We start from the raw sequence: 13,561 nt of genomic DNA, 5'->3' as shown, positions 1-13,561 counted from the left end.
TATACAACCAACTGTGTACCTACCCTCTCTCTGTAAGCGGGACACGTGTACGTCTGGATCTGATCATGCACACAAGACAGTGCAATTGGCGATGTACGTGGGTGACCAGACCACAGTGTTTTAGACACACCCACAGACCGTTGCAGGTCAAAGGGACGTCATCTTCCTGTGTGGCGCTAACGACCCCACCTACCCCCTCCTCCAACTCTCTGCAGGGTAGACATCAGAGGTCACATAAAAGCGATGATGGAGCTTTTTTTTTACACAAGCACAAGGCCAATGTCCGATGAAAAACTTCTACAACTTCTACTCTGTAGTCGAACTAAAATGGTTTCTGAGGGGAAATACAGTGGAACCTGAGTCACAAAATTAAATGTGTACACTCCAATGGCAGGGTTTTTGTCATTGTCACTTGAATTCCAGGACCCACAGAATATTGCGTTTTAGGACTATATAAACATTGAATAGAGCGTTAGAAACCTTAGACTCTTCTTTCATCAGACAAAAATAGTTAATTCCCAAAAATATATGGGTCTGGAGATATATGAGCTTGAAATGAGGGTGGCTGTCCAAAATACAATGCAATACATACATATTGGTTTATTTCGTGCTGAAGCTGGAACAAAGCGCAACATTGGAAAAAGGAAAATACTGTCCCCCCCTGTGGTAAAGAAAAAAATGCCAGAGGCCATGGCCAGCGCTTTATCTGCACCCAACCATTAAAAAACAAAGCCCGAACAAATTCGGGAATGGCGCTTCACGTCATATTTTCAATTCCCGAATAAATTTGCGAATGGCAGTGAATGAGTTAATTGCTACCATGCCCCCGTTTATAACTTGCCAACATTTACTTGATTAATTCCTGGTTAAAGAGCACAGATTTTTTTTCGCGCATTCATGACAAGAGCTTCCAAAACACTCCATTTGGCAATTTCCCTTTTCTTTCGGAGCCATTCTAACTGTTAAGCACATGTGTTTAGCAAACGGTTAATGTGCCACTTCTACATTCATTACAAACCATTTTGAAAATAAAAATGACTTTAAACAGCTCTTTTAAAAGCTCTTTTAAAAAGAACTTGAATCATCAGCTTGCATAATCCCATCAAAAAAAAAAAAATCAATTTGACTTTACTGTAAATAATAAGGTTATTAGGGAGGTCAGAAGTGAAGGGCTGGGGACATTTCCTTAATTAAATGTTACTCAGAATCACACGCACTTAACCGTGACCTTAACTCATATATTTTGTTGCGGACCACACACATGCACACATACATCCTGTCAGCTAGTCCAATGAAAAAGAGAATCAATTAAGACGCGGGTGAGTTGCTTGATGGCGACATGTCAAGAAGACTGTTGTGTGTGCATGTTTTTGTGTTCGGGGAGCCCATTTCCGGGATTCTGATTACATTTCCATCTTATAGTGCTGTCTCCAATTAAGGAATTAGAGCATTGGTGTTTCTCTGCTCATGCACTTGTTCATATAAAAAAAAAAAAAGCTGCTGACACGCGCACTTGCAGAGTCTAGTTAAGTGGAAAGTAAATCTCTTCAAATCTTTCTGGTAAAAGGCAAGACTTGATCATTTCATAACACTAAAATAGAATTGTGCTTAACTCATTCACTGCGATTCCCCAATTTATTCGGGAATTGAAAAGCGTGACGTAGAGCGCCATTGCCGAATTTGTTCAGGTTTTGTTTTTTCTTGCGGGGGTGCCGATAAAGCGCTGGTCAGACCTCTGGCAATGTTTTTCCCATCCACGAGTGGGCAGTAATTGCCTTTTGCCCACGTTCAGCTGTCAATATGTATGTATTGTGGTGTATTTCGGACTGCCACCCCCCATTTCAAGCTCATATAACTCCAAACCCATGTAACTTAGGAATTAACTCTTTGTTTCTGATAAAAGAAGAGTCTACGGTTTGTTAGCTGATTTGAATGTTAATGTTGTCCTAAAACTCAATATTGTTTGGGTGCTACGATTTAAGTGAAAATGACAAAAACCCTGGCACTGGAGGGGACACATTTTTGCAGGGCAGTGAAGGAGTTAATAAAGAATGTGCTGGGCCTACTAACACATTAGTCATGAACGTCTGTGTAAGCTCTCAGTCGTACAGGAGTGGTCCATTGATGAGAAGGTTTCTTCAGCCGTCATCTGTACTTTTTTCAAGGTGTCGGACGCGTTCGCTGACGAAGCCTCTTGGATAGGAGGCGAAACGTCCGACACCTTCAAAAAAGTACAGATGACGGCTGAAGAAAGCTTCTCATCGATTGGTCATGAACCTAAGTTTTTTTTTTTTTTTTTTTTTTTTTTTTGTAAATCGGGAAAGTCACTGTAAATCGAGAAAGTGGCTCACCACTAAGCTTGTGAAAGCGTCACTGTTTAATGAGTGGTTGATAATAACCAGGCACTGGAAATCCCCCCACCCCACCCCCAACACACACACACACACACACACACACACACACACACACACACACACACACACACACACACGGTTTCTGTTATCCATCAATGCTGCCACTTAACAGCATTAAAGTCTGACTGTGACAACAGGTCTTTGTAGGAACCTGATACAAATAATTGGCATTATATTTGATGATGAGCCATGAAATGATGCATCTCGTCCACTGTGTGATATTTCGTCAATAGTTTTTTGGGGAGCGATTGATTGGCAACGTTATATATTTAAACCTTAATAAGAAACTTTCAGACATCGATTTTAGTCAGTGATTTTCTAGCCTCGTTGGTTTCAAGGAGGGGGTCACAGAAATTATGGGGTGACAGAGCAGCTTCAGAAAAATTAAGAAAAACAAACCGGTTTACCGTATTTTCCGATGTATACGGCACCTTATAGTCCAGTGTGCCTTATACAGTAAAGTCTCGTTATATCGATATTTAAGGGAGTCCGAAAAAGTATCGATATAACCGGGACTATCGATATATCCGATCCTGCGCCGAACTGCATTAAACAAAAGCCGCCAAAAGAGGGCAGCCAAGCGCCATATAAGAAACGGAGCTGGCCATTAGCTCCCTTTTTTTTGGGTCAGAGATGTTCCCCCAATGTTGCCTCAAAATGGCCCATATAATTCTTTAATGATTGTAAACATGTATGCTTTAATCTTCAGAACTACAGTGTATTTGAAACATATTCATAACTGGATGTGTAACAAGAAAGCATATTATCCGAATCTGAAGCCATTGTTTGGATTCACAAGCAATGCAAGACGTCTTGGCGTGAAGTCATTTTTATTTGCATTTGAATAAAAAGTGACATCGGCTGTCCTTTAATACATAGTATGGAATGTTAATAATTTTCAAAATCATCGCGCTTCAGCAGACAAAACAAGAAACATTGTTGCAAAAAACGATTGCATTCATATACAGTACAGTGGGCATGTACATAACACAACAGGGAAACTGCAACGGTTCAATCTTACTGTATTATGTATACAATTTAAAAAAGTAATCAATCTTCTTCTGCTTCCCATTTTTACCTTTTAACACAAACACTTCAATCTCGTCTGCTACACACGAGCTAGCGTCTGAAAATGAAAATGGCTCTGCTACACGGGTGCTGGGCACGTAACCAAGTCACCTGACCAAGTCGACCAATGGCGTGACACGTAACCAAGACACGTGACCAAGTTGACCAATGGCGCGACCGATGGCGTGTCACGTGACAAAGTCACACGGCTAAGTCGACCAATAGCGCGACCGATGGCGGCTCATGTGACCAAGACACGTGACCAAGTTGACCAATGGCGCGACGGATATATCGATATAAACAACAAAAATGGCCGGCGGGGGATGAAAAGGAGCACCGTAATAACCGGATTATCATAATAACCGGGTATCGTACTAAACGGTACTAATTATACATAAAAAGACTAGAAATGTGCAAGGGAAATGAAAATAGTATCGTAATAAGATATAACCGATATCGATATAACGAGACTTTACTGTATATGGAAAAAGTTTGTAAATACACCATTCATTCATAAATACATACTCTGGTGCACATTTTACACCGGAAAATACGTTACTATTACAAATTGTGAATTGTGAATTTCTCCACTGTGAGACTAATAAAGGTTACTAATAAGGGTTAAATCTATCCATCGATCCATTTTCCAGACAGTTTCATCGCAGGTGTGCCTTATATGTGAAGTAATATTGGGCCGCAATTACTGTCAGCAGTCACCGACTCCATTTGCCCCATAGAAGTTGTGCGTAACCCCAGCCTCTACTGTAGCGCATTATAATGTGGTGTACTTTGTATTAGGAAAACTTTTATACATTTATACATCTGGGGAAAAAAAACATTAATTGAAAGTGCGCCTTATACTCCAGTGCACCTTATATATGGAAAAAGTTTGAAAACACACCTTTCATTTGGGGTGCATCTTATACTCCAATGTACCTTCTACACTGGAAAATATGGTCATTTGATCCAATATCGCGATTGAAACTTGAAACATTCAGATCTGAAAGTGTCTTCCTTTGTTAAAACAAATTGAATTGTTCTGCGGGATAGCAAAGGCACAGCAGTGCGAGAATGCAGTGTCATCCTTTCATTACCAGCGTGTTTTCCTCTTTAATTCATCATTCCTTACGGCCCTTTTATTGACTGCAAAGTGGGAGATCACTATCTCAAGGGTGTGCGGGGTAGGGGACCGGGGGGGTGTCACATGTGCAACATTCAGTCATCAGCTACATTTCATTTCCTGATGCTAGATAGATAGCATATAAAAGATCGTGTCAACTTATCGCATCAACATATCGCATGATCTCAAAGTCAATTAATGCTCACGGGGACTTGGTTTGGGACCATCCCGTGATCAACGCAACATCAATGTAAACAAATTAACTCATTCACTGCAATTACCAAATTTCTTCAGGAATTGAAAATATAACGTGGAGCGCCATTCCTGAATTTATTCGGGTTTTGTTTTTTCTTGCGGGGACGTAGTGCTCTGGTCAGACCTCTGGTAATTTCCACGAGGCCAGACGTCTAAAAATTTGTCCAATCCAGTGCCAGGGTTTTTGTCATTGTCGCTCGAATTCTAGCACCTACAGAATATTGAGTTTTAGGACTACATAAACATTCAATGTAGCGTAAAAAAACCTTGGACTCGCTTCTTTCATCAGAATAGAGTTAATTCCTAAATTATGTGGGTCTGGAGTTATATGAACTTGAAATGAGGGTGCCTGTCCAAAATACAATACATACATAATGGTTTATTTCGGGCTTTAACAACAGCTGTAGCTGGTACAAAGTGCTAACGTGGGAATAAGGGAAATGCTGCCGCCCTGTTAAAGGGAAAAAAAAACATTGCAACAAAAATCCACAGTCATATTTTCAATTCCCAAATAAATTTGTGAATGGCAGTGAATGAGTTAAGTAGCATTGTAAGCGAACCTAATGTTGTGACCTGTGAGCACAGTGGATTATAACACATTTTGCAAAGAGGACGTGGGGGGGTTCAATGTGAGGTAATGTGTGCGTGTGTCTCTGTGTGTGTGTGTGTGTGTGTGTGTACGCGTGCATGCGTGTTTGTGCGTGCGCATAGTCTTGTGAAAACACACGTTAAACTGGCTTAGCCACCTGCTCTGTCATTGTACATCTCTCTCTTAGACACACACACACGCACACACACAAAATTGGAAAAGCATACATATATACTAGCATACGGTCCTCTGGGACACACTTGAGACATCTGGCTCCGTCTGTCTCTCTTTTCCTTCGCTCTGTGCCAGCCTGTTGACCTCAGCTAAGCGCAAGCAACAGCAGCAGATCTTGTCACTGTTGCTCAGTCCTCAACGCTTCTGTCTCACACACAAACACACACACAGATGGGAGAGGAAACACATTGAGGTTGTTTTAGAGCTTTCTTGATAACATCCTCCTAGTCTCTCGTTTTCTGCTTTTCGCTCCGCCGTTGTTTTTGTTCTCAGTCAATGTTTAAAGCTGCTGGCTATTAGCTATGCAAATATTGACATGCAGCTTTGGCCTGCCAGCTATCAATTGAAATCAGCAAATCGATGGCCCTAATAGCTGCTCATTAGCCACTTGATGTATTTGCAGGGCCGAACATCAGGAGCTGTCAGCGGCCCCGTAATCAATACACTCTAAAAGTATTAGCCTAGCAAGCCCTGCACTAGACACCTTTTTAATGAATCAACTTGTCTGTGGACAATCAGTGGTGCGCGTCTGACTTTTTCAGGTTACTGTTCTGAACAAACATTTTTTGTTTGCATATAATAACTCATTTGTAATGTATATTGTATGTCTGTATGTATGTATGTATGTCATGTATAATGTAACGTAAATTTCTCCACTGCGAGACAAATAAAGGTCCAATCCAATCCAATTTACTTGAATTCCAGGATCGACAGAATATTGAGTTTTAGGATTACATAAACTTTCAATACAGCGTTAGCGACTCTCTTCTTTCATCAGAAAAAAAAACAAGTTAATTCCTAAGTTAGATGGGTCTGGAGTTATTTGAGCTTGAAATGAGGGTTGCTGTCCAAAATACAATACAATGAAATACATACATATTGGTTTATATAGTGCCTAACAACAGCTGAAGCTGGAAGAAAGCGCTATCACGGAAAAAGGGAAATGTTGCCACTTGTGGAAAGGGAAAAACATTGCCAGAGGCCATGACCGGTGCTTTATCGGCACCCGTACAAGAAAAAAAACAAGACCTGAACAAATTCGGGAATGGCTCTCGACGTCATAGTTCCAATTCCCAAATAAATTTGTGAATGGCAGTGAATGAGATCATGAGAATACTTGAAACAACTGCTCACCTGCGTTTACATGCAAACCTCTTCCAAATACAAAACAATAGCAAATGTGTACCATGTGACCACAGCAACTGTGAACAACAACAAATGATCTATTAAATTGGTTGATAAATGTTGTGGTAATGTCTTTTAAATCAGTAGTTTCAATCTTCAGAATGCAGTTTAGGACATCTCTCCCGCCCCCTGTAAATCGCCCTGCTAAGCTTTACCGACCGATTTGATGCCAAATATTGCGAGAGGTGCGCGCGTGTGTGTTTGTTCGTGTGAGCTTGAGAGTGACGCAAACAGCAGGCGCTCGCTTAGAGCCCATTTGAGACCAGTGGAGAGAGAAAGAAAAGCGACTTTCATTTTAATGCGAGATTCCCCAGGCGTTGTCGCTGTCATATTCGCTAATGAAGCGAGAGTTGGAAAATGACCAAAGGAGATGGTAAACAACTAGTCGTCATCATGTGTCCGTGTCTCACGCATTTGAGTTTCAGAAATGGGGAGTGTGTGGGTGTATGCTGGGGGAGGAGGGCTGGGGGGGTCCTCGGAGGTAGAGACTGGCAGCGGGGCAGTTGGCCTGTGGTGCGGAGAGAGAGTGAGGAAGAGGAGGAGGACAAGGTGGAGATGAATCATTGGAGAGCAGGTTATTGGAAATAAAGAGAGATAAAAGAGTAAAGAGGCCAGTAATTGCCTTAAATATCAGACTACAAAGCATTACTTTGGATTTCACAAGGCCAACCAGCAACAAAAGAGTGCTAATTTATGAGCGGGCTGGAAAAGAATAGCATAATTACATTAAAAATGAATGCTAATGAGGGCTAAAATAGGGAAGGTGCATATTATGAAAGTTTGTATTCATCTTCCTTCAGCTGAGTGATGGCTAGTGGCTTGATTAATGGTTTAATTTCTATCAATTAGCAACCTCCCCCCCCCCTCCCTAAAAAACTCTACTGAGACAGACCTAAATTGAGTGGTGAATTACATTTCTACAGCTGCACAGGGAGACACTTAATTGAACCCTTGGATTTTGCTCAGTGAGCACGTGTTTCTACGCCTCGGAGTGGGTTAAGTCAAAATCAGCATTTATGTCATGACATTTTTATCACTGCCAAATAACTGGCAGTCGTCATATTAAAATGTACAATATAATGAGATTCTCCTCTCTTGAAAAAAAAGGGAACAATGATCAAATTTCAGCTTTTTGTTTCAGTTCCAAGTACGAGAAGTAGTATTAGATAGTGTATTTAAATTGTTTCCTTCATGTTATATGATTTATTTTTGGCTTTGGATTTCATGAGATGAATGCAATTTCGGCCTGGCCCACGCAATCCTTTGTTCACTGCATTGTTGGTAGCATGGGGTTAAATAAAATAATAAATTAAAAAAACAGGTTATTTAATAAAATGGTTTATCACATTGCCTGAAACATACCACATACATCCCTGAAGGTAATGTCTAACCTGCCATAAAACACCTTAAATATTCCTAAATACTGTTGATATTTTTATAACATTAATATACTGGAATAGGAATCTGTTTTTAAGAATTCAGAATAATTTTCTGAATCAAAATCATCTTTATTTACCAAGTACTGTATGTAGAGCATACAAGGAATTTGTTTCCGGTAGAACACATTGCACTAGTATCGTATTAAAAAAGACATTAGAAATAAGTATGGGGGACACGAATAAAGGCTAGTCAAATCGAATCTAATTCCTTAATGTACCATAAGTGCCAGTAAATTAATACATAGCACCTTGAATATGTCTGCTTTGCTCCTTTTTACCTTTTTTTAAATTTGTAGACAGGCTTGATGTTGTTGTTTTTTTGTACTGTATTCATGTATATTGTACTCTTATTTTCATTAATGTAAATCTGCCCCCAAAAACATTTGTTTTACTCTCCCGACTGTTTTATTAGATCTGATGTAATTGAAGATTGAACCTCTGCCTTTTAAATGAATACAATAACAAATCAAGATTGTCTTCAGTTTTTGGGCCCCCAATTTATTATTTTTCAGCTCCACTCAAGCATAACAAGTACCGCAGTAATTCAATTATTTGGGGGATGAATCGGCACTAATGGTAAATTAAGTCCCTCCGTGCTTCGAAAAATCACGTATACTGCAGGCCCGCTGAGCAGCTGAGATGTGCTATTGAACAGCGCCCTCATGCGGCGATATATACAGTCAACTGTTTCCGAGTCTGAAGGTTCCAAATCAAGTCGCCCATTGGCTTGTTTGATTTTCTCTGGCTGCTCATGCACTCCTAATCAATGTGGTGGACAAACAACTATTTAGAGAGAACAATAGCAAATTGATCCGCTTGTCAACGTGGCTGTCAGTCCGACATATAACACAAATGATTCCCATTTTTACTTGTGGACAAATTGAAGAGCGCATCCTCACACCCTTCACTTTTTTTACCATTGGTTGAACTTTTGAATCGCAATATCACCATTCTCAGAAATTACATTTGGAGCGATTTACTGATTAAAACACATGCTTTACAAAATGGATGCACGGTTCATTCGTTCCAAAGCGATGCTTTATCATCATCCGGGTAGAGTGAACGCTGGCGCAAATGGCTGCCATTGCTCACCCGCAAAAAAAAAAATCCTGTGACTGTTAAGTGTCCTTGAGAGTTTTGAAAGGCGCTTAGAAATGAAATTTATTATTATTATTATTATTATTATTATTATTATTATTTATATCTTCATTGTGATGATACAACAGCGGTTAGCGTTTTGGTTGTGTACTGATCTGAAACCGCTGGATGCATGCAGTGATGAGTTGACAACATAAATTATAGAAGATAGGTGGATGTAGTGATGACTGTCAGTCTCAAATGAAAGACACTGCTACACAAACTACACTGCAAAAAGTCAAATACAGTAAAGTCTCGTTATATCGATATCAGATATATCGATAGTCCCGGTTATATCGATGCTATTTCTATGCACGCACGGAGAAAATTACATGCAAACAGGGTCGGATATATCGATAGTCCCGGTTATATCGATATTTTTTCAGACTCCCTTGAATATCGATATAACGAGACTTTACTGTATTATGAACTCGTTCACTGCCATTCACAAATTTATTCGGGAATTAAAAATATGACGTAGAGCTCCTGTCGCGGTTTGCAAGGTGGTGATGGCAGTTGTGGATCCCAAAAACCAGGCAGGAGGGATAAGCAGGTTGTATTTGAGAAGTTGTATTAAAATAAAGTAAACAGGAACAAAATCTAAAACGTTAAAATCATTTGAACAGAACAATACAAAGTATCAAAAGATAAACCAAGAGTAAAAGTCTGCCAATATGAAACAAACACATGCACAGCATACAATGCATACACAATGCATACAATTGCATACAATGACCCGACACTGAATGATCGTGCCGGGAGTCCTTTTAACTGTCACTGATTGGGAACAACCAGCACCTGCGAGGCAGCAGGCAGGGCTGACAGCGCTACCCGTTGGTCGCCATTCCGAATGTGGCAGTCCACCACTGATCGGGACGACCAGCATCTGTGCAGATGCAGGCGGGGCTGACAGCTCCACCCGTTGGTCGCCAACCAGATAATGACAGCTCCATTCCCGAATGTGTTCGGGTTTTGTTTTTTTTCAAGCTTGGGTGCCGATAAAACGCTGGCCATGGCCTCTGGCAATGGTTGTTATTTTTCACAAGGGGGCAGCATTTCCCTTTTTTTCCATGTTAGCGCTTTGTTCCAGCTTTAGCTGTTGTTAAAGCGCTATATAAACCAATATGTATGTATGTATTGCATTGTATTTTGGACAGCCACCCTCATTTCAAGCTCATATAACCTATATGATTTAGGAATTATTTTTTTTTCTGATAAAAGAAGAGAGTCTAAGGTTTCTAATGCTGTATTGAATGTTTATGTAGCCCTAAAACTCAATATTCTTTGGGTCCTGCAAGTCAAATGATAATTACAAAAACCCTGGCACTGCAGTGACACATTTTTGCACGTGTGGCAGTGAATGAGTTAAAATATTGTTGTTGTTTTTTTAATCACTGCAATAAATACTTGTTTTTAGTTTGCCAATATAACATTTCTTAGTAGGAATTAAATACGTAAGAATCTATGGCTTATTTCAAGAAAAAAATTCCGTAATAATCTTACCAAGATATTTCAGCTAGTTACCAATATATTTTGACTTGTTTTAAGGAATTTAATGCATTAAAGCAGAATCATCACAGGTGTTTTGATCAATATTGAGGAGTATAAAGTTGCTTGGTCAAGGATAATATTTCTTGTTCTAAGCATCCTACTTTTTTACGCTTGCTCTAATATTAAAAACATGATGACGCAATTGAATACTACTCGCATAGTCACACAATCTGGCCTTCTTTGGGCAAGATGCTTTACTGTGTTTATTCGGATAATATGGAAAATTGAGTGCAACAGGGGAATTCACGTGTCAAGGTAGCACTATTGCTGAATGTATGGAATCATCGTTCTTGTATTTCTACCCGCAGCCATGTCTTGAACATTGAGGCACACAAAATCTCTCTCTCTCCTCTCGTTTTCCACTCCTCACTGTCACACAGAATAGCCTAATGCGCTGACAGTTAAAATCATTTGTCATATAATGTGTCAATATTAAATATCAACTTTGACCTCACCGAGCTGCCCAGTGCGCTCACCATCCAACCCTGCTATTGATTTTTTTTCAGTCCTCCGAGCTCACCCGGCTGCGGTTCTCAAGTCCATTATGTGTGATTTTCTTCGTGAAATACATATTTTGGCTTTTGACATCTGACAAACAGCATGTGAGAGAAGTTTTATCTACCCTTAATATGTTTGCCCTCCCCCCAAAAAAAATTCTGAGGTCCAAATGGATGGAAGTAATTTCTGCCAAGTGAATGAGTGTGCGTCGATGGGTTTGACGTTTTTATTGAAAAAATGGATGGTTAGCTTGGTCACCGTTTTAGAATACTAGGGGTTGATTACTTCAGGATTACTTCATGTACTGTACATCCATATTGAATCAGTGCTGGTGTCATGATTTCATCACGCACTCCACTAGCTAAAATGGCTTCCACTGCAATTTTAATCGTCACTCACTTGTCCGCACAGTTTCAAATCAAATCCGTTTTTTTTAGCGCCATTATGAACGCCGTTATTATGTGTGTGCGTGTATGTGAGCGAGTAAGTGAAAAACTCTGACAAATATTCATGTATTCATTAAACACCCTGGCATCATCATGATATACTGTGACATCAATCCTGTTACAGATAATGGATTGAATTAATGGCTGATATTTTGCTCTTTGTGTGTGTGTGCGTGTGCGTGTGCGTGTGTGTGTGTGTGTGTGTGTGTGTGTGTGTGTGTGTGTGTGTGTGTGTGTGTGTGTGTGTGTGTGTGTGTGTGTGTGTGTGTGTGTGCGCGCTCGCTCGCGCGCGTGTGTGTGTGTGCGTGTGTGTGTGTGTGTGTGTGTGTGTGTGTGTGTGTGTGTGTGTGTGTGTGTGTGTGTGTGTGTGTGCGCGTGTCCGTGTGTGTGTGTGTTTTCAGAAATGGTATACGGTGTCCAAGATAGCCATTTAACTCATTCACTGCCATTCACAAATTTGTATGGGAATTGAAAATATGACGTAGAGTGCCATTCCCAAATGTGTTTGGCTTGTTTTTCATGCTTGGGTGGGGATAAAGCCCTGGCCATGGCCTCTGGCATAGTTTTTTTTCTTTTCCACAAGGGGGCAGCATTCCCTTTTTTCCACGTTAGGGCTTTGTTCCACCTTCAGTTGTTAAGCACTATATAAACCAATATGCATGAATTGCATTGTATTTTGGATCGCTGCCCTCATTTCAAGCTCATATAACTCCAGATCCGTATAATTTAGGAATTAACATTTTTTTTCTGATGAAAGAAGTGAGTCTAAGGTTTCTAACGCTGGATTGAATATTTATGTAGTCCTAAAACTCAATATTCTGTGGGCCCTGGAATTCAAGTGACAATAACAAAAACCCTGGCACTGGAGTGGACACATTTTTGCATGTCTGGCAGTGAATGAGTTAATATTATGAGTAACTTGATAGTGATTACGCACTTTTATGGTAATAACAGAGTTCATATATTTGAGGCAACCGCTCTCTGGAGAGCGTGGGCGTATTTGCATGTCACTTGCTCAATAATTGAGCGCTTATTTTAATGACACCACCCAAATGGTTGCACATGTGCGAGATTGACAGTTGGAGAGATGAACAAGTGCAAGGGAGGATGTATGGATGCGGGAATGGGGGATGTATATTGACGGACTGCTTTCAAGATTGACAGCCACACAATAACAAGGCTGTTCATTTTTTTCCAATTGCAAACTTTGCTTTTTGGTAATTCCTCCTACACTCGCAAAAGCCGCACTTTTTCAACAATATACTTACTGTATGATATGCGCAATCCGGACGGTGTTTATATGCAGGAGTCATTCACTGAAAGACCTTTCCTGTCTTTGTGCATGATTGGACTAACCGCAGCAACAATAGACTGTGATCCACGAAAACGCTATGAAACCTAATCCCATTTTGTCTTCCTAATGAAATTTACTGCAGCCAGTTTGTGTTCATATTTGTGATTATTTTACAATGCATTATTCCCGGTGTAATTTACTCTCATCTTGTTAGCATTTATTTACCTTTTTCGAGGAGCTGCTGCCATGCCCTTGGTGGCGCACCAGCGCTATCCCTTAAAGATTAAAATAACATCCCATATGTCACATTACACGTCAGGGAGCGTTATGC

General features: G+C 40.2%; 1 protein-coding gene across 2 annotated transcripts in view; it reads left to right on the top strand.

The window, feature by feature from the left end:
• The window catches only part of rsrc1 (arginine/serine-rich coiled-coil 1), a 132,685-nt gene that overhangs the window by 114,010 nt on the left and 5,114 nt on the right, over positions 1-13,561 (top strand). The gene's annotated exons all lie outside the window — the stretch shown is intronic.

The sequence above is a fragment of the Hippocampus bargibanti genome, linkage group LG14 (genome assembly GCF_051943395.1).
Source record: "Hippocampus bargibanti isolate YZ-2025 linkage group LG14, ASM5194339v1, whole genome shotgun sequence".
Lineage (NCBI taxonomy): Eukaryota > Metazoa > Chordata > Actinopteri > Syngnathiformes > Syngnathidae > Hippocampus > Hippocampus bargibanti.
The sequence above is the reverse complement of the archived record's forward strand: the minus strand, read 5'-3'. Positions and strand labels throughout refer to the sequence as shown.